At 43.7% G+C, this 25,856-nt stretch overlaps 1 long non-coding RNA gene and 1 pseudogene across 3 annotated transcripts; one reads left to right on the forward strand and one right to left on the reverse strand.

Moving 5' to 3' along the window:
• Positions 1–464: 464 nt before the first annotated feature.
• LOC310839065 lies at positions 465–9,862 on the reverse strand. The gene is made up of 3 exons (XR_014561318.1): positions 9,769–9,862; positions 1,174–1,231; positions 465–789 (listed from the first exon to the last, which is right to left on the reverse strand). It is a non-coding gene; the product is annotated as an uncharacterized lncRNA (long non-coding RNA).
• LOC310839064 (neuropeptide Y receptor type 2 pseudogene) lies at positions 8,927–24,558 on the forward strand (annotated as a pseudogene). Of its 2 annotated transcripts, none has more exons than XR_014568661.1 (2): positions 8,927–9,234; positions 22,543–24,558. The product of XR_014568661.1 is annotated as a neuropeptide Y receptor type 2 pseudogene (transcript). The 2 variants fall into 2 exon arrangements; XR_014568662.1 differs by lacking the exon at positions 8,927–9,234 and adding an exon at positions 19,972–20,662.
• Positions 24,559–25,856: the final 1,298 nt, after the last annotated feature.

Raw genomic sequence — 25,856 nt, forward strand, 5'->3', positions numbered from 1 at the left:
AAGAGAAGGAGTGGCAATAAGCTTTATGATGCAGCTAGGCCTTGAGCCCATCTGCACCAGCCTGTAAGTTGCTTTCCAGACCTGTTAGAAGTAAGGATATTTATTACAAATCATTCCCTAATTGATCATGGAGGAAAGCTATAGCTAGCTGGCTGGCTTTCTCACAGTACAGACTTTCCTGGGGTTCATATAACTAATTAGAAGCACAGGATGTGACTGGTGCTCTCAGCATGATGTTGAAGGAACAGAAATTCAATCATAATTACTTTACAGTACAAGGAAGATTAAAGATGCTTGTATGCATCCCGACCCCACAGTGAAGTTAGGAAGCAAAGATTTGTAGACAGCGTCATTGTAGAAGCATTTGGTTAGTCTGAATGATTGACTGATTATGCTTTTAGACTGCTTTTCATTCCAAAGAATCACATGGTGGTGGTGGGGAAGATATATATATTAAAACACACCCACCCCATTGTGCCAGGTTTAGGGATGTGGGGTTGAAGAAAGGTGGTAGTTTTATCCATCACAATGACTTGCTACATGGCTTAGGAATTCTGGGCTCCCTCATCCCCTTCTAAAGCAAGACTTTGTGGGACACAATTTCTCCACAAGATGGAATGTTTAGTGGGAAAGTGATAATAACCAGGTGAAATATGAATTTAGATTTTGTACTGAGTCAGACAACAGTTTTTCAGAGGCCTTCAGGCAGTTTTTTCGGTGCCCATGTTTGCTTGCTTTCTGTTCTCTGGCCAAATTTGGGTTTTCAGTGCTAGCTGCACCCTTGGAAAGCTGAAACGAAGAAGAATGGTCACTATTTCTGCAGCAGTAGATGTGATTACATTTTGGAGTGTCATCTAGTAGAGCTTTTCTGAGAGGTGAATGGTCTGGTCAATGCTTGAATTATGGGGGAAAGATTTCTTAGTGGAAATCTTGCCTTTAATTCTCTTCCCAATGTATTTATTGATGATGAAAACTTACTACCCAGGTCTTCAATCAAATGATTTCCAGGGTGGTTTTTGCTAGTTAAACACATACCAATAAGATTGGTCTAAAATTGATAACAGCAATAGTACCACAACAGCCTCAGCTTAAAACTATAAAAACCACCAGATCTAAGAACTCACTAGTTCACAGAGTGCTGGGCAAAAATAATAATAAAAGAATAAAAATCACCTGGTGCTGAAAAGACATCAAACTCGGTGTCAGGCAAGCTGGTATTGGGGTGCCACCACTGGGGATAGAAGAGAAATGTAAATCAATATGCATTTAAAGCCAAATCTATCTAATTCAGACCTTCTGAAACAATATGCAAACTGAAACACAGCTAGCATACAGTGGTACCTCGGGTTACATATGCTTCATGTTACAGACTCCGCTAACCCAGAAATATTACCTCGGGTTAAGAACTTTGCTTCAGGATGAGAACAGAAATCATGCAGCATCAGCACAGCTGCGGCACAGTGGCAGCAGGAGGTACCATTAGCTAAAGTGGTGCTTCAGGTTAAGAACAGTTTCAGGTTAAGAACAGACCTCCAGAACGAATTAAGTTCTTAACCCAAGGTACCACTGTATATTACAGAGAGCTGCAGTATGTTTGGTGTTGCAGAATTAGGTGACATCCATGTAGGTATGCCCATACAGAGTGCTTGTCACACAGTTAGAATGTCTTCAATTACACCTGCTCATTCACCCCCCCCCCCATCCTCCCATACCATCATTTGACTCAAGGTTGTACAGAGATTTCTAAAAGAAATCCAGGTCAGGATAATTATCTGTAACCTACAATCACAGCAGTGTTGAGCACCACAATGGCAAATCAATGCGTTGGCAAAAGTTTATGACCTGTGGCGCGGCTTGCAGCGGATTTCTATATTACGCAGATCAAGAGGAAATTAAGCTTGACCAGGTTTATTATCCTCCAGCAATAATGAGAAGTGCTCCTCGGTGATAAGGTTTTGTTTTTATTCTTCATCTATTTCATTTGCTGGTGTAATGGCCTTGTGCACATAAAACAACAAGGTCGTTGGTTTAACACTATTGAGAAGCTTCTCACTGTCCCCTTCTTTGCAGCCTTTTTTGGATAGGCCAAAGCTGTGACCAGGAATGGCTTCCGTGTTCCATCAGTGCTCCATGGTGATTTCTCAATATCCCAGGCCCCTTGACCCTGTGTAGCTGTGGGAGAGGTGGAAACTCAGACTTCCCCTCTGATTAAGCAACTCGGAGTCTGCAACAAAATATGATTTGTTTACTGGCCAGAAAATTCAGAATTAGCCCCCCCCCCCCCGGCATCTAATCTTTGGTTGATAAACCCTCCACTGGGACCTGATTTAGCTGTGGGAGAAGAAAAAGGATTGATTTAAAGGACATATGTAGTCTGGCAGAAGTTTCTGCATTAATATTGCTGGCATCCAAGCTGTCAAGATTCTGTATTGCGCCACCGCCGCCACATTCCCCAAATTAGTAAGAGTCCTTCTTGCTTAATTCTCCCTACCCCAGACTGCTCTTGTGACTGAATGAAGAAATGTCATTCCAATTAAGGGGGAATAAGTCCAACAAATGGCTTTGGGTATGGATAATTTTTTTTGTCACTGAAATGAGCAGAAGGCAAACCTATTATTCCATTTTAGGACTCTGCCCCTAAATAAATATGTGAAGTGATGCAAGTTTCGATCAGCATGTCAAATTTGGAAAAGAAACTTGCAGGTTCCTTCTCCTTTCGGTTACTTACAAGTACTCTGCATTTGGAGCAGATTTCGAGGGGGTGAAAGGGGAAAATGAGGTTGGGTAAATCCAGTCGCACAAGGGTAAATCTGTTACTTGAGTTGAACAGCCACTTTGCATAAAACCCTTCAATTCTCATGAAGAACCCCAAAACTGTGCTCATTGATCAAAATAAAATAATACAGAAATTAAGCAAAATACCCTGTACTTTACTTACTATGCATAATTTATTCTGCTCCTAATGATTTTAATTTCTAAGGACACTGAATGCACTGAGGCAATAGGAAAAGGGAAAGATGAGGAAATGAAGGATAAGTGTAGGTAGGGAAAGCTATGTGCTGGAATTTCTGCTCTGAAGGAGCGCCTCCACCCCCATCATACAGCCCGGACACTGAGATCCAGCGCCGAGGGCCTTCTGGCGGTTCCCTCATTGCGAGAAGTGAGGCTACAGGGAACCAGACAGAGGACCTTCTCGGTAGTGGCGCCCGCCCTGTGGAACGCCCTCCCATCAGATGTCAAAGAGATAAAGAATTACCTGACGTTCAGAAGACATCTTAAGGCAGCCCTGTTCAGGGAAGTTTTTAATATGTAATGCTGTACTGTTTTTAACACTGATTGGGAGCCGCCCAGAGTGGCTGGGGAAACTCAGCCAGATGGGCGGGGTATAAATAATAAATTATTATTATTATTATTACTCTGCTTTTGAGTTTTGACTGGACATTGCCCAACATTCTCAGCCTTTTCCTGTGGCCACAAAGACTGGGAACTTGTTTCTTAAAAACCAGAATTTGGATTCTGAGGAGGCTGAATACCATGCCAGGCCAGAATCTGATTCTATTGATGTAGTCAACCTCAGGATCCACAAATTACACACACTTCATCAAATTCTCAGGCATATGTACAAGATTCCAGTAGGGTTCAATTGTTTGTTTGTTTGTTTGTTTGTTTGTTTAAAAAAACACTTTACAGCATAGTATGATGCAGTGGTTAGAGTGCCAGACTTGGACCTGGGAGCCCAGAGTTCAAATCCTGGATCCCATAAAGCTCACTGGGTGACCTAACCTACCTCACAAGGTTGTTGTGGGGTTGAATGCATGCCACCTTGGGCATATTGGACAAAAAGGTGTGATTTAATGCAGTAAATTAAATAAATAGAATAGAATAGAACAGAATAGAAAATAGACTAGAATAAAGGCATGTAATTATATACATTCCTACTCAGAAGGAAGTCCTATTGAGCTCAATGGGGCTTACTCCCTCGCAAGTGAGAATAACAGATTGCAGCCTCAGTGTTTCACTTCTTCTCTGCACCATTTATTGCTATAGAAAGCAATTTACAAAATCTTCTGAAATCAAAATCTTGCCGTCAAACTAAAGTATCCAAATTAAGTAATGTATGCAAATTTGCTTTAAAATGCCTGAATTATTTTTAGTTCCTCCCAACATCAGGATGGAATGCTATGTGTGCTTTTTCCTGGTACAGAGTTGTTGCCTCCTCCCCTCCAAATGTATTTGGCAAAGTTCGGAGCCTTCAGAGAGGCTGCCCGCTTCCTACGCCTCTCCTATGTAGCATATCTACTACCTGCAATACGGTGGGGGAACGCACAACCAGCTTTCTAGAGGCGAGTTCTTCAGGCACACATTTGAATGGCTGCTAAATGGTATGTGGCAGACCTGATGGTGAAAAGACCTGTGTATATTTGTTTTCTCACACAACCTTGTCGGACCATTAAACTTTGGATCATTAAACTTCATTGTCTTTAGATTATCTCAAGTGAGCACTCATGCTCAAATGCCTTCTCTCAAGGGGCCAAAGACTGACATTCAGTTATCTTCTGCACAATGCTTACAATATCCAAGCAGCCTGCCAGGTGGATGGAGACAGAACGCCGATTCGGTACTGCGTAGTCTAGCTGTTGCCAGATGGAAGGTACGGCTGCTTGGGTCTGTCAGAGCATATGGTTAGGGTGCTTGGAAGTCTGCTGTGACATATTCACTCCTTGCTCCTGGCTATTCCTACAGAGCATCACAGACTTGGGCAATCTCTAGGCGATCTTTATTAGGGGTACATATGGTCCCATTTGTTGTTAAAGCACTCATCAGAGACTTCTGAGTAATGCTTGCCTTGTAAATTAACAAGTATGGTTACGCTTATATTTGCTGCATATGCTCATTTACTGAATGGCTGGAGGCCGCAGGTGACTTGAAAAGAGATGCTAATGTGCTAAAGGGAAGGATAATTGCATTTTGAACATGTTCGCTGCTTTCCTTTGTCTGTTGCACCATCTGGCTCCTCTCCCGACAAAGAACCCCTTGCCAGGTTTCCAGCAACGATCTCCTTGGAGCCAGACGCTCGCTATGCCTAGCTTTGCCTCTTTGGCAAGGGCTTGCAGCTTGAGATGCACCTGAGTGCATCTTGAAGCTATATCGGCTCATGTTTCTTGAAAGCAGATGAAAGCTCTTCAATCTTGGGTTCTACGTTGCATATTTATCAGGGCTTTTTCAGCCCGAACTCACCGGAACTCAGTTCCTGCAGCTCCTTGGTGGGTGCCATTGCCATGATAAGAGAACAAGAACATTATAAGAGAACAAGACGTTCAGGGTGAGTTCTGGCACCTCTTTTTCTAGAAAAATAGCACTGATATTTATCCTCTCAATACTAGACTGAGGAAGGGCTGTAGTTCACTGTGTCTCCAGGCAGGCCAGCAAAGATTCCTGTCCAAAGTCCTGAAGAGCTGCTGTCAGTCAGTCAGCAGTAGTTGGTGGGACAGGGCAGGCAGGGCAGCACTGCACACCTCACTTCCCAATCACTGCCACATACTGGGGGAGAGACAGGGCAAGACCAGGGCCGGATTTAGGTTTAATGAGGCCCTAAGCTAGGGTGGCACTGTGGGTAAAACCTCAGCGCCTAGGACTTGCCGATTGCATGGTCGGCGGTTCGAATCCCCGCGGCGGGGTGAGCTCCAGTCGTTCGGTCCCAACTCCTGCCCACCTAGCAGTTCGAAAGCACTCTTAAGTGCAAGTAGATAAATAGGTACTGCTTTATAGAGGGAAGATAAATGGTGTTTCTGTGTGCTGCTCTGGTGCCGGTTCGCCAGAGCAGCTTCGTCACGCTGGCCACGTGACCCGGAAGTGTCTGCGGACAGCACTGGCCTCTAGAGTGAGATGAGCGCACAACCCTAGAGTCTGTCAAGACTGGCCCGTACGGGCAGGGGTACCTTTACCTTTACCTTTACCTTTACCTTTAAGCTACTGAAGGTAATGAGGCTCTTTATTTGTCCAGCTATCCTTTGTCAACAACAAATTGTCACTGTTATAGACTTCCGGAATGGATTAAGTTTGAGAACCAAGGTACCACTGTATATAGAAATGAGCAAACCAGTGATATTTTACGGAGCAGGCGGGGTCCATTACTCACATCATAGGCCTAGGACCCTCGTACCCACAGGACCGCCTCTCCTGGTATGCCCCACGGAGGACCTTGCAGTCTGCAAATAATAACATCTTGGAGATCCCAGGCCTCAGGGAGATTAGGCTGGCCTCGACCAGCCACAAGAACGCTCTGCCACAAGAGATCAGGGCCCTGCGGGATTTGACATCTTTCCGCAAGGCCTGCAAGATGGAGATGTTCCACCAGGCCTTTGGTCAGGGCTCAGCCTGACTCCCCTTCCCTTTTTGTATAAGAACTAGTACAGAAGGGGCCTCCCAGCATTCTCACAGGCCCATATAAGATCAGCGTACACAGTTGGGCCTGATGAGCATTTATTGTTCCCAACCCAAATCCTGCGGAAAGCCATCTAATTCAGATTTTAATTCTATCCTGATTTGTTTTTAAAATGTGGTTTAATTATTGTTTGATTTTATATCAATGTTTATATTTGATGAGCCAGTGTGGTGTAGTGGTTAAGAGCAGTAGTCTCGTAACCTGGGGAACCGGGTTCGCGTCTCCGCTCCTCCACATGCAGCTGCTGGGTGACCTTGGGCCAGTCACACTTCTTTGAAGTCTCTCAGCCCCACTCACCTCACAGAGTGTTTGTTGTGGGGGAGGAAGAGAAAGGAGAATGTTAGCAGCTTTGAGACTCCTTAAAGCCCAACTCTTCTTCTTCTTCTTGATGTTAGCTGCCCTGAGCCCGATCTCGGCCAGGGAGGGTGAGATACAAATACAAGTTGTTGTTATTGTTGTTGTTGTTAGAGCCTACACAACACAAAACACTGTTGCTGTATGTAGGTTTTATTTTATTTGTTTTTAATCTTATATTTTGGAAATGTACATCCAGGGGTTTTTTTCTTTAATTTTTTTTGGGGCCCCCAAGAGAGTGGGGCCCTAAGCTATAGCTAGTTTAGCTTATACGTAAATCCAGCACTGGGCAAGATGTGAAGGGCTCAGTGCTGCTGTGCTCACACTGCTGAGCTCCTTGCTTCTCCCCGCTTTCAGTAAGCAGCAGTCACACTCGGCATTGGGAGGCCAGGTGTGCAATGCCGCCCTGGCTGCGCTGCCCGGCTGAATGCTGAATGCTGCTGCTGCTGCAATCAGTTTAGACAATACTGAGCTAGATGGCTCATTGGTCTGACTCAGTATAAAGCAGCCGCTTTTGTTCCTAGATTTCAAGCTGAAGAGTCTGGGCACTTGTATCTCTGCAGGCCCTGCCGGGGGGAAGCTCAGCTGCATAGCTGTTATTCGAAAGACCACTCTTTCTAAAGATCTGTGGTTGGTTACTATGCTGGCTTTCAATCTTGGGTGAACTTCTGCTTCATACCACCTTTTCCCCTGTTTCTTTTTTCTTTATTTATATTGCTTTCTACCTAATAACAGAACAATTGAGAATCAATGCGGTTGCCGTGAAATATATATTTACATGTAAATCATGCACCAGGGTTAGGAGTGCACACAACCCCCTTGAGAAATTTTGATATACTTATCAAGACATCTTCTTTTCTTTTTCCCCCTTCAGAATTCCTTGAATCATTTGCTCTGGCAGGAGCTTCTGGTTAGTTTTGAAATTTCACATGTGGTGAAACTTGGTATCCATTTTAGGATACTTATTTATGTTATCCAATTCACCAGCACATCATTCCTTTTGTTAACAAGTGTGCTGCCACAATTCCTGCAAACGTTTACCAATTTTCCAATTATGGGGCTGCCTCATACACAACGCTGTCCTCACCAAAATGCCACCCCATATTATTTTCCCATTTATTCTGGATTTACCTTTTCTGCAGAAAGTCTAATAAGTAAAACACAAAACAAAACACGGAAACAGTAAATCAGGATTAAATTGGGGTAGGGGAGATATGGGGTGGCATTTTAATGAGATGTGTAGATGCTGTGAAAAACTTGCATGCGTGAACCCACAATAAACTGTGGAAGTTCCCTAACTCTGAAAATGGTAAGGACAAGGTATGTGTGTATATCAGTACAGTTCTTAAAGGTGAGATTCATGTTCTTAGATGTACTAAGGACCTATGGAACTAGGCCTGGTCCACATTGCTTTTCTTAAAAAATAAATAAACAAAAGGTTTACATGATACTCTGCATTCCATGCACTTATTTCTGGTATTGTGATTGCTGCATGTGTACTTGAAAGTAAGCTGTATGAGTTCAATGGGAGTTCCTCTGAGTAAGTATACATTGGATTATTATAGCGATGAAAATATCACCCCCTCCAAATGAAATCATGAGGCTTTGCCATTAGAAATGCAATAATCCAATAAATAAACAAGTTATTTGAATAGTGCTGCCAGATGCAAGCACATCACATACCGTAGGAAACATTGTGCATATCCAAAATGGCATACTTTGCTATGATATGCTAATATGCAAGCAGACCTAAGTGAGTTACTGCAGATATACAACAGCTAGGAAAGGATAATACCTCATGTGTATTTAAAAATATTTATCACGTAATGAGAAGGCATGGATAAGGGCACAAAGAAAAGGAGATTTTGCCAAGGGCTATCAAGCTGCTCAGTACCGGGGCAGACCTAGCACTGATCTTCTGAATGCCATATAGATGGTGCTCTAGCTGATGTGCACCATGCTATCTGTAACCTATATTTCATTGCCAGAGAATCCAGTTTGGTCACCGTCATAGGATGTTTTAGCTCAGTAAGAAGCCCAGTGGGGGGCTGAGCAATCCCTGAGCAGCAGCAGCAACCGCTGGCGCTCTCTCTCTTTCCCTCCCTCCCTCTCTCCCTGTGCTTTGCCGTTGGTTAAGCACACTCCCCCTCTCTTTCAGCATCACAGAGCATCCAGCTTTGAGGGATAGGGATTGCCAGTCATGTTCAGAAGTCAAAGCCTTCCTCATCACCTCTCCCTTTGTCAAGAATGAAGCAGGTTCTTGAGGAAAGGGCTCCTTTGTAATTGGGTAGGGGGAGGAAGGCTGCTCTCTGAAAGTAATTACTTTGAGAAAGTGCTTTTGTCTCGGCCACCACGAGATTTCACAAAGTGGAAGAAGAGTGCAAAGACAGAAGCAAGGAGCTTGGTTCGTCGCAGCAATGAAACAGTAACTTCAGGTAAGTGGCTTTCCTTTTATTCATCATCCAGGAAGGACAATTAGAACTGCTTTTTCATTTTTTTGTGAGTCTTATTTTGTTGGTGGGAGAGAAGAGTTTGTACCTTACTGTGCAGCTGAGAATTAGCATGTTTTATCATCCCCTGCCATCACTTATAAAACAGCATTCTTGGAAAGCTAATTTTAGTCTGAAGACAGACAATAGTTTTTAAGAGAGTTGAAGGTGGGAACATGGAAGCATAGCTTCACTGTGGAGCCATATACCCTTATTTCTTTCGTCTCTGGTTGAACATGTTTTGCAGGGGGTTTTTTAACCGCTGCTACACAAATTTGCAAAACCCACGAACTGAGACAATAGGGGAGTGATCGTTCACGCAGTGTAGCCTTGTCGCCTTTGTTTTTCTGAAAGGAATATTGTCTGTTGCTAAGCCTCAGGTGGTGGTACAGAGGCACGTGCTGCAAGCAATAGTGCTAGGAGTTTCCAAATGTTTGTGGGATGAGATGGAGAAAGATATGCAAAAGGTGGGTCACTCACTGGTCAGCATATATGACTTCTTCTGATCTCCAGAGCACAGCACAGCAATGTTGGAGGGTTCTGGTCTCATTCACCTTCCCAGGCAGCTTTTGTAAAACAGTGCAAAGTCTGATTCTTCTGGTCACTGACTAGTTATAAGCACTCTCCTTTATCTGCAGATGCTGGATTTACAGAATGAGGGACAAGGTTCTTGCTGGTGCACCTTGGCATGCTCTTTTGCCAGCTACATTCAGCCTGCTTCTGGGCTGCATCCTACACATAGAATTAAAAGAACGGGCCAGTTCTGCAGCCTGTAACAGCTTCTGTGTAGCAGTTAAATGCAACAGATAGGGAGTGACTTTTCAAGAGACTCCAGGTGCCTCCAGATATCGCAAACAGGCCATTGAGATATCACAAGAAAGTCATTGGCAACAGGTAGTTTTAAAAAACACAACTTACTGGATTTCCCTTAGAAAGGGAAAATTCAGGTTCAATGGTAGAAAAACTTGGGTTGGCATTTTGATGCCAACGATGTCATGTAAACACAGCAAAAAACAAACTTGCATGCATGAGGAGCATTGATCCCACAAGACCACCCACCTCCCTGTTGGGATATACAGTACAGACTTCCAGCTGTGCTTTCTTGCTCTCTGTTTCCTTCCTCCAACACCATGCTTGTCCTCCCTTTGCAAAGTGCATGGCAGATCACATCCGCAGGCATAGCTCTTGACCTATTCCTGGCAAAGAAAGTATTTCACTAGTCCAACTGCATGGGAAACTCATGCTTGAGGAGCATTGAGGGCATAGGTTTAAAAAAGTGAACCCCTACAAGTGTTCCTTACAATGGGAATACCAGATGCATAACCTACCCTATGCACAATTCATTTGCTGCCCACCCTGTTTCCCCCCTTCTAGACAGCTTTGCAATTTACTCTAAGTGCCACCAGAAAACAGCTGTTTTTCTTGCACTTGTCCTAAGGAGTGAGTCCTGTTGAGCTGAATTTCCATGAAATCACATGTTTAAGAATATCTGGTGTCATCTTCAAATGCATTTCACAAGCATTTGATGCCCATGAGAGAAAAAGTTTGCTCAGATGGAAAAATCTGGGTTGGGTTGGTTCAACAGAATGAGGCTATGACAGACGTCATGAATATGGTGTCGGACATAGCTCTTTGTTTTGCTGGATTTGTAGTCCAGAAGTGTGAAGATATGTTTGGGTTTTTAGCACAGGGCCTTTGGCTTACTGAGCATGGAGGGGGTCCTTGAGGAGTGGGCTGAAGATTGTGCTCTGTGGTGCTTCGGGGCGTTCCATTTAAACTTGCAGTTTTGTGAATCCTCCGTACTTTCCCTTTGCCCCTCACTTTCCTCTGTCTCAAAGAAGCATCACACCAAACAAGGAACAGCTGTTTCTGTTGATCCCCTGAGCCAGATGCTTGACATGACGAAACAGCACCGATTTGGAAAAAGTAGAATGCTGTCTCACGCTAAATGTAAAACATTGTTGCAATCATCAAGAAAACACCACAGCTGAACGGAGAGTGTTGGTGGCTGCCCCCTCCTGGCTGTGTTGTCTGGATCTCTTCACAGAGTATCCTGTCTTCAGAGCATAGCCCTTTCTCTCACCTTTCCTTTGGGAATGGGGCTTTAGCCGCCTGCCCGATTAAAAATAAATAAACGACAAAGAACTGACTAAAAGGTGTCAGGCAGCGATCAGATGATACCTTTGTGGTGAGTGATTTAGTACAAAGCAATGCACACAAAGACGTACCAGGCAGACATGAGGTTCAAAGTTGTGCAAGTTGTTATAGGGCTGCTGTCTAAACCCCTCATTTGAACTGTGCTGCCTGATCTCACAAATCCCTTGATCTGCTATTTGGACAAGTAGGGATCATTCAGTGATGGTACTGGCGTAGTTCCAGATTCCCATGTGGCTCGCAGGTGTCAGATACATCAAAACAAAACAAAACAATACAAAACAAGACAGCTCCCTTAAAAGCTGTATTCTGCCACTGGATTTCTGAGCCACCTGGGACAAATCACTTAATTAGGCTTCATCATTTCACCTCCCTGGCTGTTTTCTCTTGAGGTCCTGGCAGACACAGACATTCCGCTAAGTTCCTAAGTGCTTTTGAGGAATTGCAGACGCTGTAAGACTGTACAGAGAGAGCAGCTGTGCTTTGAATATCACTGAAGAGCGACCCAGTGATACTTTGTGAGAGGCACTTTCACAATGCACCCTCAGCTTCTTTGGTCAGAAGTAAGTCTCAATCAGTTTGATGGAACTTGCTCCCTAGTAATTTTGCAGAAAGGTGAATGATTAACAACAACAACATACACACACACATACATACATACATACATGCATAGAAATAAATAAAAATGCAGTATTACAGCCTTACAGTGCAATCCTATCCAGAAACAAATGCTCTTAAATCCAATGAGATTTTCTGCCAAGTAAGTGTACATAGGAGTGCAGCCATGTGTTATCAGAGTACATGCTATGCAGCCCCTCCAACTGCCTGGAAAGTCTGAGGGACAAAGGAAGTGAAGACTAGGAACAAAGGCAGTCTTAACTGAATCCTAAGGCCTTGCTCAGCCCTTCTGGAGGGAGTGAGGTGGCTTCATCTCTCCTCCCGTGGGTGGGGGTCAACTGTAGTGGAGAGCCTCCCTACTGAAAGCAAGGGCAGCTGGGAAGATAGCACCAGCAGTGTTCTTGACTGTATTAGCTGGGGGTGAGAGAAGAGCAGAACAGGGCCGGTGATGGATCTGAAGGATCCAAAGTCAGTTCATTTCTGCTTTACCAGCATGCCAAGCTTCCACCCTGGTGAGCAGGAGCTAGAGGGCTACAGATATGGCAATGAATTCACTGTTCTATGCCTCCCAGCCCCTTGCTAGAATTGGTCTGCTTGGAAACAATCCTATGAAATGTTACCTGCGAGTTGATGGGGCTTACTGCTGATCTGAGTAGACTTGCATAGGATTGCAATGCTAATCACATTTTATTCTTCTTGCTGGGACCTAATTGGTATGCTTCCATTTCTGCCTGCCCCATCCACCAGTACACAGTATTTCAAATGCTTCCAGGATCTGAGGTAAATAGCATTGCACTCCTCCCAGGTGCAAAAAGTTAGCTAGTTGTCCTTTAGAAATGGGACGCAGGTGGCGCTGTGGGTTAAAGCCTCAGCGCCTAGGACTTGCCGATCAAAAGGTCGGTGGTTCGAATCCCTGCGGCGGGGTGCGCTCCCGCTGCTCGGTCCCAGCGCCTGCCAACCTAGCAGTTCGAAAGCACCTCCGGGTGCAAGTAGATAAATAGGGACCGCTTACCAGCGGGAAGGTAAACGACGTTTCCGTGTGCGGCTCTGGCTCGCCAGAGCAGCGATGTCACGCTGGCCACGTGACCCGGAAGTGTCTCCGGACAGCGCTGGCCCCTGGCCTCTTAAGTGAGATGGGCGCACAACCCCAGAGTCTGTCAAGACTGGCCCGTACGGGCAGGGGTACCTTTACCTTTACCTTTACCTTTAGAAATATATATTATTCTCAGCATTCCCTCATCCTCTACAAGGCATGTTTGCTATTTTAAAGGTACCCCTTACCAGCAACCTGAGGGAAGGGTGAAACAACGGGTGTATAATAACTGCAAGAGTAATAATGAAAGTTGTGATAAGAAAAGGAAATTAATTGCCAGAGGAAAAGGAGCCAAAGTGATAACTGGGAGAGCATGGAGGTAAAGGGAAGCTGTGAAAGTTTCATTTGACACACAAAGATGGGGATTTAGCAGCAATTTAAGGCTCCTCTTTTATTGCTATAAAAAGGCAAAGGTAGATAAACACTATTACACGGAGAGCAGGACAACAGTTGGAGAAATTACCCTGATTTGGAAGGAAATGTAATGTCTCTTTGTACGTTTCATGGCCAAAGCTGGTGATGGAAATGGCTTCCATCTCTTGATAATTAGATATGAAACAGCGAAAGGCGGCTGGGGCGGTTCAAACACCCTTATTTCCAGCTTTTCACTATTGATAACTTGTGATTGTAAAGGGTCCTCTGCTCTTGATGTTATTTTTTTCTAGTCTATATGCTTCTCCCATTCCATTCGCTGGAGGCAATCAAAACTCACTGCTCTTGGGAGGAATTTTTTAATTAAAGTGCTCTGTTTCTACAGAGTGTGTTTTTGGTTATCTCTTCCCCTTTCCCTTGTTTATACGTGCCTTCTGTCACTAAGCTACTGCTAACTTCCAAGTATCATTCCAGGTAACACATTCAGGTAAAGCCCACAATTTGTCATCTACCGAGTAGGGCAACTATAACAAATTGCAGTTCCTTTAGGGGGGAATGTGCTTAAAATATATGGTGTGCACATAGTGCAGGGGTCCAGAAAGCTCTGAGATATAGAATTAATGTCCAAATTAACAAATTTGATATATTTGGATCAAAAGAGAATGACAAAAGCCTGAAAAGGTTGCCAAAAATGCCCCCCCTTTAATACTAGTTACCAAACATAGAAAGAATGATATTTACCTTCTTGTGATAATTTTTAAACCTAGAATAATTAATATTCAGCTGTATCACTTGTTATGCCCATTTAACAATATCAAAGGTGGAGAGTATACCAACCATGTTTTCATACAAATATGAATCTGGTGACAAAACACTCACTTATTAATTGCTTACACACACACAACAATTCTGGTTAAAGGATGGTTCCAGTGTTAGAAATAAATCCAGAGTCAAAGCAAGAAGAAATGGAGAAAAACAAGCACAACCCAGAAATCCTGTGGTAAGCAATTAGAGCTACAGTGTGTTGTGGCAAAAAACCCCCCAAAAAACCCAGCAGAGCCCTGTGGCACCACTAACACCGAAAATTGTATTGTGACATAGATTCCACATCTTCAGTAGGGCAGGATAATTGAGGCAGTGACAGATCAAATCTGGAGCATTAGCAGGAGGCTTTCAGTTATTGCACAGCATGCCATGTCATGAGGTTAGAGGCTCAGGAAATTATAAGGAGAAAGCCTTGCTAAGAAGGGACTGCAATCCTCTCCTGCAAGTTATCAGTGCCCTAACCTGTTGCCTTCAGAACAACAGCTCTCATTTTAAAAAAATCTGCTCTGAAGGCCTGAATCAAGAGTCAACCTAAGATCTGGGCAAATATTTACATATAGTAAATATTTATTTATTTACTTATACTTATTCACATCAAGAGAAAATTACCAGAAAGTCTACTACCTCTGATGGCAGAGGAAGGGTTGATCCAGCACTAGGGTAATTTCTGATCCCATGCAGATATCAGTAGATCATTCTGCCACCAATCACACCCCAAAGGGAGATCAAGAACCTTTAGGATCATATTACTAGGGCAGACCAATTCTACATTAGGGTGCAATAAACCTTGTAGTTTTGCAACTGTTCAGATAATCCAAGCTCCACCTTTCATAGATGGCATCTATCCTAGAAGTACATGCCCACTAATGTTATCGGACTTCAGTTGTACTGTAGTCACAATATCAGCAATTCAAGTCCTTTGACTTTGTTGTCTGAACTTAGATTATTGGCATAATGGCTTCTAAGCTGTTTCCCTCTAACCTTACGGAGTACCTTAGCCTGATTCTCCAGCTTATATCATCAAAACATATTATGAGATCTTACTCAACTTTAGTTGACCTCTAAGGTACTTTCCTAGCTTTAATTAAATCCATTGCTTCCTAAAAGTCTATCATGTTGGAATCTTATTCCGCCCATTAAAAGGTCCACTTATTTATGTAACGATCAACTTATTTCTAGTATAACATTTCTGAATCATGGGGGCTCACGTTCCTCTATTTCTTTTTAAATCCCTCTAGAGATGCTGGCTAGACATTCTAGTATTCTTTGTAATGGTAATTTGTTGCATGGAGGAACATTATCATGCATGCCCACAACTTGCAGTCTGAACTAATCCAGTCCAAATACAGGCTGTTTACATATAACCAGATTGAGTTTGGGACTGAATCTGCCTAGATGGATGACCTCTGTTGGGAGAGCAACAGGGGAACTGCAACTCTGTTGCTCTTACTAGATTGTTCATGGGCTTTTGATACTATTGACCATGGTATCCTATTGGATACTCTACAGGAGATGGGTTTAAGGGACACTGTTCTGCAGTGGCTCTGGTCTTACTGCTGGGACAGGTTCCAGAAGGTAGCATTGGATGAGTGCTCCTTGGCCCCCTGGTTATGTGGTGCCACAGGGCACTATCTTGTCTCTGAAGCTATTTAACATCTACACGAAGCAATTGGGAGCAGCCATTAGGAGTTTTGGAGCAAGGTGTTTGCTCATGATACCCAACTTTAATTCTCTGTATTTTCTAAATCAGGAATGGCTGAAAAGGCCCTGGACTGGTGTCTGCATACAGCATTGGGCTGGATGAGGGGTAATAAACTGAATCAGACAACTTGCAGGATGGAAGCTCTGTGGGCAGAGGCAGAGGCAGATGTAAAGGTAAAGGTAAAGGTACCCCTGCCCGTACGGGCCAGTCGTGTCCGACTCTAGGGTTGTGCGCCCATCTCACTTAAGAGGCCGGGGGCCAGCGCTGTCCGGAGACACTTCCGGGTCACGTGGCCAGCGTGGCAAAGCTGCTCTGGCGAGCCAGCACCAGCGCAGCACACGGAAACGCCATTTACCTTCCCTCTAGAAAGTGGTACCTATTTATCTACTTGCACCCGGGGGTGCTTTCGAACTGCTAGGTGGGCAGGAGCTGGGACCGGAAGACGGGAGCTCACCCCGCCGCGGGGAATCGAACCGCCGACCATGCGATTGGCAAGCCCTAGGCACTGATGTTTTACCCACAGCGTCCCCCAGAGGCAGATGTAGGGCAGCGCAATTGTTTTTCCCGTGCTGGTTGTTGCACCAAGGGGGAGAGCTGCAGGGCATCACAACTGTGACATAGTGCACACACAGAACAGAAGGCAAGAAGTGGTGGGACAACAAATTTTTGCCTCACAAAGGGCACCACTACAATTTGAAAGACCAAAGTGGGTGGGGGAGGGGTTTCTGGGTCCAGGAAATCAGTAAATTGCCTGCCATGGCAAATGTATAGTTTGAGAGATCTCCTGGTTCCAGTTCTGTCACAAAATGATGGCAGAAGAGTGTAGCGTTTGGCATATTCAGCAGGCAATTGCTGACATAGCTTTTAATTGATATCTAATTCCCAGTGCTTTTGGGGGGGGGGGACGCAGGGGTATGCATATCCCTAAACATTTTGTGAATCTAAGTTTGGCCTCATTGAGGGGCAATATTTCAATATGAGTAGGAAAATGAGAGTACCCCTAAACATTTTTTAAAGAAAAAAAGCACTGCTAATTCCTCTTCAAAATGTGCCACAGCGATTTCTTTGTGATAGGGAGTTCCATAGTTTACCTTTCCTCCGGTTGGTTCTGGAGGTATCATGACTCAGCAGAATTTGTTGACCCAGAGGCTCCCATGTGGAGAAAGCTTGTTATTTTATATTTTTCCTCCCATACGCATGCCTTTCAAAGTATTTTATTCATCTCTGTCATTTACCCTTCTCTTCCCCCTCAGTTTGTGGTGAGAAGAAGGAATAAGGTCTACATTCTCTGATCCCTCTTCTCTGCTCCTGTTATGCACTCTTATTCCTCCCATAACAGCTTCTCTCTGTTATCTCTTCCTGAGGGCCCTTTCACCTCAGAGAAGGGAGACTCTCTCTTCCCACCCAACTCAAACCTCTCCCTCTCCTGGTCTTATTCATTCAGTCTCACCTTCTTTTCCTCTGTCCTAGCACATGACACATGCAAGCACATGCGCACACACCAGTTGCCCACTTCCCAGCACCACTGCCTAATGGCTGGTCGTTTTTCTGAGACAGCTGCCATTTTGAAGGCAGTGAGGGGAGGCTTCCTAGCTAAAAAGCTGGGCTGTGGGAAAGCGAGTAAGCGAGCAAGTGTACATGTGTGTGCGTGAGACGGAAGGGGGCAGAAGATGCAGCAGCAGCACACCACTAAACACTTGCTGCTTCTTTCCCTCTTCCTCTGCCTGAGCATCCCTTCTGCCTCCTTTCTGTTTTTCTCCTCCTTCCCTCACACTTGGCCAGCAACTCTGCCCATTCCTAATCTCTTTCCTTCTCTTTCTTTCCTCCCTCCAACTTCATGCGCTTCAGTCTCACTCTCTAGTCAGCTCCCACTCCCATGAGTGCCTCTGTACTGCACATGTGGGAAGCTGCTGATGCTGGAATCATGGGTGGGATGAAGAAGCAAGGAAGCACTGGGCTGGCTGCAACACTGAGGCCAACCTGAAAGAGGGTTGATCCCTTGCTCACAGTTTATGAAACCCTGCTTTGTATATTCACTGCATTAGCTTAACTTGTCCTAGTATCACCTTAACTGTGTGGCCATGACCCTTGCTAGTTATTGCTTCTATGGGAAAGAAGACACACGAAAGTACCCAAAATGTTTGCCACCAAAAAGTTTAATAGTCTCTTAGAGCTTTTACAACTATATCATGTCACAAATAAATTATTCTCCCTGTGTCAGTCAGCAAGACTGCTTAGCTGTTGCTTGATTCTTACGAAACACCAGCAGTTTCTCCATATACGCGAGGAGCCTGCCTGGCTACAGCTTAAAATTTTAGCATGTTTTCAGGAAACGTGATTTCTGTTTGGGTGAAATCCACCGCATGATATTAACTAGTCTAGAAGCATTGCAAATTATTTTTGATCACACTTATTACTTTGCTTCATTTATGAAATGCATTAATTAATTCTGAAATGTTAGCCTATTTTTTTTTTTAAAAAAACCCATTAAGACACTTAAAACAAATAATCCGAAATGGTCCGAACAATAATTGTACCTCTGACTGTTCTCTAATTGTTAACTTTTAGAAACTGCAATAATGGTTACTCTGCAGCTAATTGTTTGAAGTGGGAAAAATATGAAGAAGACAACTGAGCAAGCATAATTTGCTGTGCAGCCTTTGTCCATTTCAGCCTACTTGCAAAGGAGATGAGGAAATCAAGTATAATTATAAGATTCACAGTATCATAGAATTGTAGAGTTGGAAAGGATCCTGCAGATCATCTAGCACAACCCCCTGCAATGCAGGAATATGCAGCTGTCCCATATGGGGATCAAACCTGCAGCCTTGGCATTATCAGCACTACGCTCTAACCAAGTGAGCTATCCATGGCTATCAGCATGTGGAAGTCAATGGGACAGTCAAGCCAAATACAGTGGTAAAGGGAATGGTATCATGGACACACATGGGAAAAACCTGCACAATTTATTAATTTATTTTTGCATGGTCTCAATATATTTTACTGGATAAAAGGGTCTTATAGACAAACTATCGCATGCTCACGCATGTTAGGACATCCTGTGTTGCTTCAGCTTGTGTGTATACCTCAGTGTTTATCCTTGGAACCATCAAGAGAGATCTGTGAGCCAATAATATATAAGGTGAGGAAGAAGCTCAGACCAATCTAAACCAGGGTGGCTGATGTGGATGAATATCTGCAGCTACATTGCTCATCTGAATCCAACTGAACTAGTCAGAAAGAGAAGGATAATTTTAGTCATTTAATTTGTTGTTGTTGAATTTTTATTGCCATGGTGGGGAAAATGTGCTTGTTGGGTTTGTTGTTGTTTTTTTGCCTCAGGTGTCGAAATGACTTGGCTGGCTTTGGACATTATGCACATTCACCTTGGGGGTGGGGGTGGAGAATGGGGTGCCATTTGCCACTTCATATCAAGCAACAAAATGTCTTGGGTCAGCCCTCAGTCAGATGCTCCTTTTGATGTGGAGCAGTGATGTGCTACCCCAACCACAAGCCACTAATGAATGCATGACTAGAGCTGGATTGGGGCTGGATTACTGAGTCTATATACTACCCTTCATCCGAAGATCACTTTATCAATAAAATATAAATGTGCTTAACTTGGGCTAGAACTGCAACCACAGTACTGAACATAGCTGGTGTCTGTAGGCAATACTTTTAACGGTCAGTGTGGTGGTGAGTCTATTTCATGATAACTTTTAGATGTTATCCTAGACAGCTCTGGCTAAATATGACCACTAGGCTTTTCTGCAATGCCTATAGGCAGTTGCTACAAGAGTAATCTGGTAAAATCAGAAGTGAACTCAGCTCATCATGCAATTAATACCCATTTCCCTCAAGTTTACAAATGTCCAGTATGGCAAGTAGTAGGGGTGGAGGGTGGGAAATGGCAAGAAAAATAAGCCATACCAACAGTGAAACTTAGCACATGTTAACACACAAATTTGTGGCCATGAGGGTTAAATACACAGGACAGTGTGGGAGCCTTTGAAACACAATGCCCAACCTTAATCCCATATGTCACCAGCTTTTGGGTTGTGTCATGAGTTATTGTTCATTCTTGCTGAAAAGTTTGGGTCAATATGACCCCTACAGCACAAGGGAGGCTTGAGCCAGAAGAATGTTTCTGGGCAGCACTGAAGTTGAACTTACAGTCTTTATCCTCACAACTGTACAGAGGGATATTAATTTGTGTTTCATAGAGAATCTACTACAAAAGTCACCATCCCAGATTAACCCATTGGTGTTCATCTCTGTCAGCCAATAATATTTAAGTGAGGAAGGAGCTCAGACCAATCTAAACCAGGCCCCTTCCTCGCTTCCTCACTTCCCATACAGCAGAATTTAGCAGCCAAGCAACATGAATTCCTGCAGCTGCTCCCAAGAGGGATTATGAACTTTGTTCTACCAAATGATAAATGGACAAAGGGACATTTATTATGAATTGTGACATAGCTTCAGCCTTTATCACCATCTGGTCAGCCGTTCTCTCTCCCCACCCGTTTGTTTAAGGAACCACTGCATGCATTTCATGGAAAAACTCAAGAGAACAGCCACATGGTGAAAATAGATGCTCCAGCAACAACCAGGTCAATGATATTTGTGGTCCAAATTACTCAGTTCCACTAGCTTCAAACTAGTTGTTTGCAAGTTGCCCCACTGATTTCACTAAGTCGTCATGATCCAATTGTTGAGGAGTGTAGCATGTAAAATGTATAAACGTTTCTTTTGAGAGAATGAATGCAGGTTGCTTAGGAACAAATGCAAAAGCATAATAATCACATTTTCAGGTTCACATAACCTTTCTTCAGGCTAAAATGGAATGGTCAGAGCAAATGTTTGGAATGTTCCAAAGGGAAGTGATAAGCAGCTGGGTGTGCTGGATGATGAGATAATTATCATCTGGAAACTCAAGGCGCATTGGGGATATATTCATTTGAGATGAAGCTTAATGGAAGTTGTAAATTAGAAGCTGTGTCTAGCTCTAGGAAAGAAACATTATCTTGTTCAAATCTGCATCTTGGAGCTTGCTCACTCATGCATGTAACTCACTTGATTTCTTATCACAACCTACCATCAAGTTATGCTAGCTTCATGAATCCGATTGTATCCCAGAGTGTAGCAGTCTTTCTTCCTATCCATGGCTACTTTGGCAGAATGATAGGATGATTTAAATCAGGGAAATTGGGAACATTGTCCCTCTTCATTTTATCTTAAAAGGACAAAAAAACAAAAAACAAAAACAAATGCTGGGAGATCCACTTATATTTTGTTTGGCAATGATAGTAACTGATAAAGTTACTAACCCTAGCATACCAATAATTAACAGATTCAGATTATGAAAAAAAAAAAAAATTCTGTATACTACAATGGGAAAAGTTTATGGTTCCAGAAAGTCCTCCAGGCCTTCCATTTGACAGCCCAATCCTAAGTACAGTATGTGTATTCAAAACACAGCCAGCTCCACCTTTGAGGGGGCCCTCAGCTACATGACCTGGTGGCTGCAGCACTCTGATGAAACAACTTTGTAATCCCCCAGCCCAGTTCCCCCAACAAAGCATCTCTAGAAGGTGTTGTGGTAAATTTAAATGGCAGCTCCCAGATCCCTACTGGGAGCAGCCATTTAAATTTCCCACAGTGCCCCAAAGCAATGCTACTTCAGGGGCACTGTGGGAAATTGAACACACAGCTCCAGGATGCAGCTGATGAGCAACCAGTGGATTGGACTGTCAGTCAAAGGGCCAGGCTAAGTGGTGGTGCTCAGCCCAGCCAGGTTCTGGGCCCAGTGGGTGCCTAAGGATGCTACATGACCCCATGTGACTCAGACTTTGCTTCCCACTGTGTTATTTCAGCCAGGTAAGTGTGTGTGTGGAACTGCAACTTTATGTCACCCTCATGGGCAAACTACCACAGATTCTATTACCTTCCCAGGCCTTTATTGATTTATATATTTATTTGTATTCCTTCCCATCCTTCTCTCAGATTTAATTATTCTGACAAGCAGAGCCCATGTCACCAGAGACCACGGAGGCAGATTGCAAGCCAAGGGCTGCCTGTTGTTAGCAGCTAAATAGAAGATTTGGTTTATCTGATTACATCAGCATGACATTTTAAAGGGTCTTTTCAGCCCATTCAATTTCAGACAAATAATTTTTTTTGAAGTAAATACATTTTTAATGAAATAATTCAATTGAGACCAGCCTCTTAGATCTTTGGTCAGCATTAATTTTATCATGTGGATAAAAATGGGGGATGGGGCATCCAACTGAGTCAAAGAACAGCCATGAAAACGTTGTATGGAAACTATGGACAATGAATTTTAATTGAAAGAGTGTTGGTAGGACTTTAGGGATGGAGCCTAATTTGAAATGCTCTCTTGGATATGCTGTTGAAAGCTGAAATATCTAGGGTTTCCCCTCCCTCCTATCTAAAATATCCTTTTTGTGTGTTCTTGTTTCCATGTTCACAGGTGGAGTTGCAAACTTTACATAAATTATTAGCTCAGAAGCGAGAATAAGCCAATAAATAGGAATGGGGTTGCTTGATCAAGCCAACAGCACTATCATCCTGGAAGAGCACAACTTGGATAAACAACTGCCATTCAGCTGGCATGCAAAGGGCTTTGCCACCCCTAGCCAGGGGCTTGAAGGATCCAGTAATGTTATGATGGACAGTACCAAGATCCTGGGAGTCCAGATCATATTGATAACTGCCTACTCCCTCATCATTCTTCTGGGATTCATTGGCAACTCCTTAGTAGTCTACATGATTGTGAGATACAGAACCATGAGGACTGTAACCAACTTCTTCATAGCTAACCTGGCTCTGGCAGACTTGATGGTGGACACGCTCTGCTTGCCCTTCACTTTGGCCTACACTCTGTTGGATGAGTGGAAGTTCGGGGCTGTGCTTTGTCACCTGGTCTCCTACGCTCAAGCTTTAAGTGTCCATGTGTCTACTCTCACCTTAACTGTGATTGCTCTGGACAGGTACAGATGCATTGTTTTCCATTTGGATAGCAGGATATCCAAGAAGGTCAGCTTCACCATCATCGCTTTCACGTGGCTGGTTGCCGCCGTCCTAGCCAGTCCATTGGCCATCTTCCGAGAGTACAGGTACGAAGAAATCCCATCCATCAATCTCAGAATCGCTGTCTGCTCCGAGAAATGGCCTTCTGAAAGCAGGGACGCCACCATATACAGCTTATCCATGCTCCTCTTGCAATATGTCCTCCCTCTTTCCATCATCTGCTATGCCTACATCAGAATATGGTTCAAGCTGAAAAGCCACATCAGTCCCACTGCTAGGAGTGACAGCCACTGCCGGAGGAGAAAGACCACAAAGATGCTGGTCATGGTGGTGGTGGTGTTTGCAGTTTCCTGGCTCCCCTTCCATGTTTTCCAACTTGCCGTTGACCTTGATCTGGTGCTCATCTTCCATGACTATAAGCTTCTTTACACCGTGTTCCACGTGGTGGCCATGTGCTCCACTTTTGCTAATCCTCTGCTCTATGGCTGGATGAACAAGAACTACCGCAATGGATTCCTCATGTTCTTCCGTTGCCAGAACAAGCCGGAGAGGCTCTATACGGAGGGCTCGGTCAGAGGGCGGTCTTACACTTTCCGAGCCACCACCTTGAATGACAGCATCAAGCACTCGACACTCAATGGGCAGCTGCCCACGCCAGTTTAGGACCACAAGTAGCTGTGCCTCCACAAAGCGGCAGGAACCTCGGTGGCATCTACCTAGGACTGATGCCTTTTCTAAAACTCAATGTGTCGTATTGCCAAAATAGTGTTACTTGTCATAGCCTACATGGGAGCACATTGTCTTATCTGTCCAAACAAAGAACCTCATGCACTGTCTATTTTGTCTCATGAAGCAAGTTAACTAAACCTTGCTTTGAATTCTGTGTTGCTTCTTACATAAGCAGCATAAACATGTTGTTCACAGAATGCTTTCAGTTCAGTTCTACCATAATCTGAGAGAGGAGAGAAACGGCGAATAGGACTGGTTGTTTTAGGCAGCCTTCCCCAACCTAGTGCCCTCCTGGCATTTTGTACTACAACTCCCATAGAGTTGGCTCTAGTTACAGGTGCTGGTCTGCCATCGCCGAAGCAAAATAAAATAAAAATTCCTTCCAGTAGCACCTTAGAGACCAACTAAGTTTGTTATTGGTATGAGCTTTCGTGTGCATGCACACTTCTTCAGACACCAGCATGGCCAATTGACATGCTGTCTGGGTTCAGATGGGAGCTGTGGTCCCAAACATCTGGAGTGCACCAGGTTGGGAAAGGCTGGTTTTAGGCATCCAGCGGGAATGAAAGTATCTGCCTCCAGTACTGCAAACTACAGGATAGTATGCTATTATATATTAAATGCGCTGTATATTCTTTTAAATGACATGTCCTCCTGTTCTTTTGAATTTCTCATACCAAAGTCATATTATTATTTCCAGTTTTAAAGACTGAACAATTCACGACCCATTGTGTGCAGTTTTTAAAATAGGTATTATAAAACAATTGAGAAGCAAAGGCTGGGCATTCAGCACATGGATTCGGCTGAAATACCAGATTCTTCTAGGTTTCCAGACTATCACAAATGATGACTGCTCAAGGTTTGCATTGGTATCTGAAACTGGAATGGTTGCTGTCCAGAATGGCAGCTTTTCATGTAACCAGATGTACCGATAATAGTGTCTTGAGGAAGTGATGTTCATACTGCATCCTACACCCAGCCTCTACTTGCACTCCACTTCTAGCTCAAAGGGCAGTATTTAAAAGCTCTTTTCTTTTTAATGCTAATTTTCTTTCTGAGCAGAAATTACAGGCATCCTCCCTGGCACGTCTTCCTCCTATGGAGTCTTCCTTTCTTTCTAGATATGGTGAATATGCACCACTGTGTTTGTGCATGGAGTCACCTACACACATTCATAATTTTCCCTTTTAACAGACAACTATATGGTCGCTTCTGAAAATAACTTCCCTTTTTGCCAAATGTTTTTGAGTGGTCCAAAACATTTTTTAAAACTGTGCTCTCTGGGTGGAGAAGGTATGTATGCACAGGAAATATGCAAAACATTGTTCCAAGACAGTGAAGGCCAAAACTGAAGTGACATGTGCCAGGTAGGCATGTTTGGAAGTGAAATATGGGGCACAATCTACTGGAATTTCTGCTTTCAAGTGAATGGAACTTTCCTGTCCTTAAAAGGTCACTAATAGGACCAAACCGCACTTTACATTAAACACATAGTTTGGTGATGTGTGCTTGTTTTTAAAACTTTAAATAGCAGCAGCCGCAGAATGTGTGTGTGATAAGCATTGGAAATACAAGTGTGTGGGGTTAATCCATTTCCCCCACACTCCTGAATGTTCCCCAGCCCTTTTAAAATTGAAAAAAAAAAACAAGCACCCTTTGCCATAGTACAGACCATTTTATTCTATTTTTGACGTCATTTGCTCACTCATTCATTCCTGAGAATCTAGATGATGGGCACTTCTGGACTGTTGCTATTTTGATAGTTCAGTTGATGCTTTTGCATGACAAATCCATCCCCCCCTCCCAAAATGGAACTTTCTGCTATAAGGAGCATTATGAGAAAAATGCTCTGGAAAGTGTAGGATAACACTTAATGCAACACCATGTAACAAATCAGAATGACTGTTCAGGAAATAACTGACATTGTCCAACCTTCCTGCAAACTTTGGGCAGACAGGTCTTTAGGTAGTGACCCAAACTTCTCCCAAATCATTACATTCCTGTGCTGTGCCTATTATCACCCTA

Source organism: Podarcis gaigeae (genome assembly GCF_964106915.1).
Source record: "Podarcis gaigeae genome assembly, chromosome: 2".
Lineage (NCBI taxonomy): Eukaryota > Metazoa > Chordata > Lepidosauria > Squamata > Lacertidae > Podarcis > Podarcis gaigeae.